At 40.5% G+C, this 7105-nt stretch overlaps 1 pseudogene across 1 annotated transcript; it reads right to left on the bottom strand.

Moving 5' to 3' along the window:
* Window positions 1–2924: 2924 nt before the first annotated feature.
* LOC311518590 (trace amine-associated receptor 7a pseudogene) lies at window positions 2925–3949 on the bottom strand (annotated as a pseudogene). Its single transcript has one exon. The product of its transcript is annotated as a trace amine-associated receptor 7a pseudogene (transcript).
* Between the last annotated feature and the right edge of the window lie 3156 nt (window positions 3950–7105).

Consider the following 7105-nt stretch of genomic DNA (forward strand, 5'->3'; position numbering starts at 1 on the left):
CTGTGCTCAAGTACCCTTCAATCTCCCTACCTTGCCCATGCTCTAGTTTGTCTCATCCATCTGTTATATCTTATCTTTTAAAACACAAGTTCTTTGGGGGGGGAGCTTGGGCTGTCACTTATTGTTTTGACTATATAGTGCCTAGCACAATGCAGCCCCACTCTGTCTGAGATTTCTGTTTTTTCTTAATCATGCTACAAAATCACTATGACTTTATATTTCACATTACTTCACCTGAAAAAAAAGAAACTACAAAGGTTTAGAAGAAATGAAGAGTAGAAAGGTGCCCCAGGGTTCACTGACAGAAGGATTTAGTGTTGTTGTTCAAACACAGCCTCTAGACAGATTTTCAGTCTGAAATTCAGCTTTGAACAATCACCAGTTATTTAAATTTTAGGACTTTTTTGCACTGCATCTTAAGCAAAGATAAAAGCTGGCATAAATCAGAGTTGACAGAGAACTTATAATTAACAAAATTATCAGCCCACAAGAATCAGCAGGACTGTCAGATCAAGAAAAAAACATATATTATGTTAAATAAAAGGTGATCAAAACCCCAGAAGAGCTCCTTTGAATACTAACAGAGCTTTACTTTTCTCTCCTTTCACTATTACCCGTTGTGTTTGTTGTGATGATGACTGGGTTTTGCTTGTTTTACTTTGGTTAATTCAAGTCTGTTGTTCAGCTAGCACAAACACTTTGAAATAAGGGAATAGCCAGTCGATCCTGCCACTGTGGCTGCATGGATATTTCCCTGAGCTCTGGGCTTCTCCAGTATTTGTCTCAGAATGGACCATACTTTGCAAACACTGGATCTTGCGAGATTTACCTCTGGAGTTGCAGAAAAGTGGTGTTCTGCAAGGTCCAGGGATAGGAACCAGTGAAGAGGCTACAGGTGGCTGCTTCTGAAGGAGGCAGGATGAAGTGGGCAACCTGCCTATCCCAGTCAAAAGGCTGTGCCATGAGAAGCGGGAGTAGACAGATACTCAACTTCGAAGTAGAGGCACTATTTTATATGATATTTGATTAATAGTAAGATGTTGTTTATTCAACTGAAAGTCAGTTGTCGTTCTATTGCTATGTATAGCCAAGTACGTTTTCTTGCAGAGGCGGTGAGCGACTGAAGTTGGTTTAAAGCTTTGGGTCAGTTGGACATTTATAAAATATGTCTCATGCTCTCATTAATGATTTGGATATAAGCAGGAGGCACAGTTTTTTCTGTTGTGAAGATGCTAATTTATATCTGCTGACTCCATGTCACTGCTTTGTGGCTTGTTAACTCCACTCTGGGGGTGAAGGAAGTAAGAGTGGCTCCTTAGGCAGAGGGACGTATGGCTTGGGACAGAGAATTCCTACGTGGAGAGCCCTGAGAACTGTCAAGCCTGGGGAGAAGGTTTGGACTGAAATTTATTATTATTTTCTTTTTAATAACCTCAGAAAGGAGGAGAGTTTCACGCTATGCAGTTTGAAGCAGGCAGGGAATACTTGCCACTCAAATTGTACTTTAAAGAAAATTTATTTTTGGAATTTGTAAATTAAACTTTTAGAAGCTTTTATGAACACAATCTAAATTAGTTTTTGTGATACACAGTTAACTTACCAGCTACAGTAAAGTCAGTGGCATGCTCCTACTTAACTTACAATTTAGCAAACCAGATAATAAGCGGGTATTGTTGTAATACGACAATATTGCAAACTAACAAATCTTTCTCATTCACAACTGGCATGTCCAGGGCTTCTGTAGCAAGTGTTTGAAATCCAGATCCCTTGCTGCCAGTAAGAAATATCTGAGGGATTGTCCATATCGGAAATTTTCTGGAATTGATATTATAGAATAGCTAGCTATTGCACTTTAAATTCACACTTTACTTTAAACCAAAATAACTTTCAAGGATAGACAAGCCCTTAGAAGGTTGCTGTGACACAGAAGACTATTCTGTGATTGGATTTTCTCCTGTAATGGAAAAGACAGTTTTCTCTCAAAACAGCAGGTGTAAAATCTTGGTCCTGTTGATGTCAAGGGCAGTTTTACCATTGAATTCACTGGCATCCGGATTTCACCTTTGTTTATTGTTTTCTTTTAGTGACTGTTATTATTAGAACCCTCCCAGTGCACAAGGATTCTTCACACATGAAAGTGTCTTATTTCTACTCAATCCTTCCCCGAGAGAAAGGTTGGCCTTGTGGTTTAGGCACAGAGCTGGACATTTCCTGTGTGAATATGGGCAAGTCAGTTCCAGCTTATTCTTGCTCCTATTACAAGTCAATGGGAGTTTTGCCACCAATTTAAAAAGTAGCAGGATTGGGTCATTGATTTCTTTGGGTTTTTCAATGGAGCCTAAGGGAGTTAAATGTCCATCTCCCTTTGAAATTCAATTTTCTTACCCATTAAATAAGGATAATAATATCCATTCCGTATGGGTGTAGGGGGACTTAATTCACTAGTATAAGTAAAGAATTTGAACATAGGTTGACACTAATATATAAGTATAAAATATTAATGTTTCCTACTGATTTGGTAAAATATACTATCTAGGTTTTAAAGGTATGGAAAAACATTTGTTTCTCAGTATTGTTATCACTTCCTAACAAACAGATGAATTGCACTGAAACCAATTTTTGATATTTTTTTTTGCCTTTGTTTAATTCTGGATGGCCTTTCTGTCTTCTCAGTCACACAATTACAACCAGTGGACATTGCTCTATTATTATTTCATAGCATAATATAATATTAACAGTATCTGTAAATAAATTGTCTTGATATCATGTGATAAACCAGTTTTTCACAATGATAAGTTTTACAAAGTATAAAAGCAAGATGACAATATTTCATCCAGCAAAAGAAATACACAGCTAGATTTTATGAAAAGGACAATGACTGTGAAATCTGAGTTGAGTAGCTTTGTGCAGGAGCGGATAGGTTTTCATTCTGGAAACAAATTCATTGTTGAACAGTCAAGCCGGAGCATTTTACAGCTCAGAATCACTTTCATTGCTTTTCGAAACCAAGGATAAAAGACAGAGTAAATCAAAGGATTAATGGCAGAGCTGGAATAAGTGAACCAAACCACCATGTCAAAGAGAAGGGGTGAAGTTATGAAGTTAAGGAAAACATCAATTATTACAGTTATAAAAAAGGGTGACCCAACATACCAAAAAAGCAATCACAGATATACCCAGGGTTTTAGCAGCTTTCCTCTCTCTTCTGCTAACTCTGTCACTGTAGTTATTAGGTGACTGGGTGTTGTTGCTTCTCTCTATCATTCTAGCTTGTCGTTTAGCCACAGCAAAGATTTTGCTGTAAAGTGCTATCATTGTAAAGAAAGGTATGAAATAAAGGAGAGAGGTTACAACCACCCATGTTTTGTTGAAGACAAGTTGACAGCTTCCTACACAAGAGAGGGCATTTACTAATTCTTGTATCCCTTTGTCATTAGCCCCAGTGAAGACAACAGAAAAACTGTATACTAAGGAAAATGTCCACGTAACAGCTATGCACATGACTAAAACAGGCACTGTGAACTTGAGAGGGTAAATTAAAGGATCAGTAACAGCAACGTAACGATCAACAGAGATGAAAAACAAGTGAAACAAGTGAACAACAAAAAGATGCATCTAAAAAACTGTGGAATCTACAGAATGTTTCCCCAAAATACCAGCATGTTTCGACAGATCTTATACTGCTGAAGAGCAGCATAGTCAGACCCAAACAAAAATCAGCACATGCCAAGGAGGCGAGCAAAATATTTGTAGAAGAGTGAAGCTGTTTGAAATAAGCAATTGTAATCATTACCATTAGGTTTCCACCTAGTGTAAGAATTGTCAGAAAACTAAGCACAACATACAAAGTTATGCGGATTCCAGAAGACCACGATGTTTTATAGCAGGATCCATTAATATTCTCAAAGCAATATTGTGTTTCTTCATTCTGAAGAAGCGCTGAAGTCATGTTGTGCTTTTGTTGTTAACTACTCTGAACTTTTTAGTGTTTGCGTTTGTATACCAATGGTGTACATCAGTGTTGTGGCACTGGCTGGTCAAGTGCTTCAGTTTTTAAATCTTTCTGAAAAAGAGAATTAAAGTCAACATGAGTGAGAGTACAGTAATTCCAAAATGTTGCATTATGTCCATCAGTAGACTAAAAATGTGTACGTAACTCGGAAGTAAATAATAGAACATATCAAAATATCTGTTGTAACTACAGCTTTCAATGGCATTTTGAAATATGTAAACAAGTAGCAAAAATATTTTATAATTGAAAAGTTTTTCCTGTACTATAATATAGAATTTGTTTTTACTTATTCATATTTATTTACATTTCCTCGATGCCTGATCTTTCCATTTAAGTCAATTGCAAAACTCCCATTGATGTCACTTGTAATTGGATGGACTGCTAATGCTTTACCTTTTGAGAAGCTTTTCTTCAGATAGAACCATGGATTAAAATGTGAATAGAAGGCAGGAAGAGATGCATGTTTTCAGTAAAAAGAAAAGGAGTACTTGTGGCACCTTAGAGACTAACCAGTTTATTTGAGCATGAGCTTTCGTGAGCTACAGCTCACTTCATCGGATGCATACCGTGGAAACTGCAGAAGACATTATATACACACAGAGACCATGAAACAATACCTCACCACTCCTGAGGCTGTCTTAGCAAAGTTAATGAGAAAGTACTTGCATGCTCTCCTCTCAAAAATGAGGGATGGTGTGAAGAGAAAAACAGCAAACATAAGGGAAATTTAGCGATCATCCCATAATGTTAAATCCCTCTGGCAAATGGTGTAAACACTGATAGATATGTAGAGTCTGAAAAAAAACCATCATTAAGCAATCTACTTTGATTCATCACAAGACAGTCATTTAACCAGGTACATACTGTCATGCATATGTTTGAACTAAGTCTCATTATGGGGTCTTTCCTTTATTTTTTGAAGGCAAATTTAACTGGTTCCCACAGCAACCAGATGTTATCTCAGTATTATTACTGTAAATTGCTTTGTCAGGAATACTGACTAAGGAAACTGAGGTCATAGACAATGGTACGTGTGTTAAAGAAAATCTATCCCACCTTTATTAATCTTGCAGTGGGTATTTCTCTCTCTCTCTCTCATATTTTAGCCATTTTTCCACACTCTGGGCTAAACTCATTTCAGTCCTAAGAATGCAGCAAGGGTTGAGGCAGCTTGTGTTATCCCGATGTGTCTGTTGTGGTCCAGTGCAGTTCCTCTGCCCCATGGATTTCTGCAAGTGTAAAGTTGGTGGAGCAAGCTCTGAACCTGGCACCCTTGAGGCTACTTGCCGGGGGACTGTGCAGCTGCTGGGCTGCTGAGGGCAAAGGAGTTGTGGGCCACATATGATTTAGGTCCTGTCTTCCTCAATGAGTTTGAGTAGGTGTAGAAGTATGGTCGAGATGGCGCTTCCATTCCAAACCTATATTCTCCATGGCTTATAGGTTTCTCAGAAATGCAGGTCAATCCTTTAGTGGTGTTCAGGCCCTTAGGCCTGGTCTATAGTACAAACTTATGTCAGTATAATTACATTGCTCAGGGGTATGAAAATCCACACCCCTGAGCTCTGCCGCAGTTAAAGCAATCTCACCCGCACTGTGGACAGCAGTAGGTCAATGGGAAAATTCTCCCATCAGCCTAGCTACCGCCTCTTGGGGAGGTGGATTACCTACACCAACAGGAGAACCCCTCCTGTCTGCGTAGGTAGCGTCTTCTCTGAAACCTTACTTTCACTCCTTGCCTCCCCCCCTTCCCCCGCCAGCAGGAGGATGTGCTGTTTTTACCCCCCTAACCTCAGCCAGGAGGGTGACACATTGTTTTTGCCCTCCTTCCCTCCCCCCACAAGGTTGCAAAGTCATGCCAGGGCTCAGTAGAGAGCTTAGCTGCTGCTGAATCCTGGTCTGGAATGTCAGCTGCTGGATCTGGAGCCCAAACTGCGCTTTGTTCAGAGTTACAAACATTTCAGAGTTATGGACAGCCTCCATTTCCTAGGTGTCCATAACTCTGAGGTTGTACTGTTGTGATACATGAAGGCGGGGGAGATGGGGGCGGGTAGCACCCTTTGATGGACACCCAGCCAGCCAGATAGCTGTAAAAATTCCTCTTGGTCTGTTCTCCACTTGCTTTACCTGTAAGGGGTTAACAAGCCCACAGATAAAATAAAAGGGCTGGGCACCTGACCAAAAGAGCCAAGGGGAAGGTAGAACTTTTTAAAATGGGGGGAAAAACCCTTCCCTTTATTTGTTTGGGACCCTAGTGTTGCAGCAGTTGCTCTCTGGCTACAGAGCTGTACCACATCCCAGTTTGGGATTTTCACCCAAAATCTTGGGTAAAGCAGCAATGGGAGGGGGTTACATCTTCTCCAGGAACTAACCTGCAAAACACCCTCAAGGACGCTCTAGCCCTTGCTTGAGAAAACCTACAGGATCTCAACAAGAGCAAAAGGCCTGGTATGATAAATGTGCAAGAAAGCATTCCCTTCAGAGTAGGTGACCAAGTCATGGTCCTGAAAGCGCTCCAGGCCAGTAAGATGGAAGTGTCGTGGGAGGAGCCATTTATGGTCCGAGAGCATCTGAGAGCTGTTAATTGCCTCATAGTGTTCCCAGACCCAACCCTAAAACCTAAAGTATACCATGTTAATTCTCTAAAGCCCTTTTATTCCCAAGAAATCAAGGTTCTCCAGTTTACAGACCAGGAGGGAGGCGATGCTGAGTGGCCTGAAGAAGTCTACTATGACGGAAAAAGCAACAGTGGCATGGAAGAGGTGAGCCTTTTCATTACCCTTGGCCGTAAGCAGCAACAGCAAATCCAGAAGCTGTGCACCAGCTTCGCACCAATGTTTTCAGCCACTCCAGGATGGACAGAACGGGTGTACCACTCCATTGACACAGGTGATGCTCGCCCAATTAGAGCCCAACCCTACCAGATGGCTCCTCAAGTCAAAACCTCAATAGAAAGGGAGATCAAGGATATGTTACAGATGGCTATAATCCGCACCTCTGAGAGTGCATGGGCCTCTCCAGCTGTTCTGGTTCCCAAACTAGATGGGGAAATCTGCTTTTGTGTGCACTACTGTAAACTAAATGCTGTAACTTGCC

This window comes from Lepidochelys olivacea (genome assembly GCF_965140295.1).
Source record: "Lepidochelys olivacea isolate rLepOli2 genome assembly, chromosome: 3".
Taxonomy (NCBI): domain Eukaryota; kingdom Metazoa; phylum Chordata; order Testudines; family Cheloniidae; genus Lepidochelys; species Lepidochelys olivacea.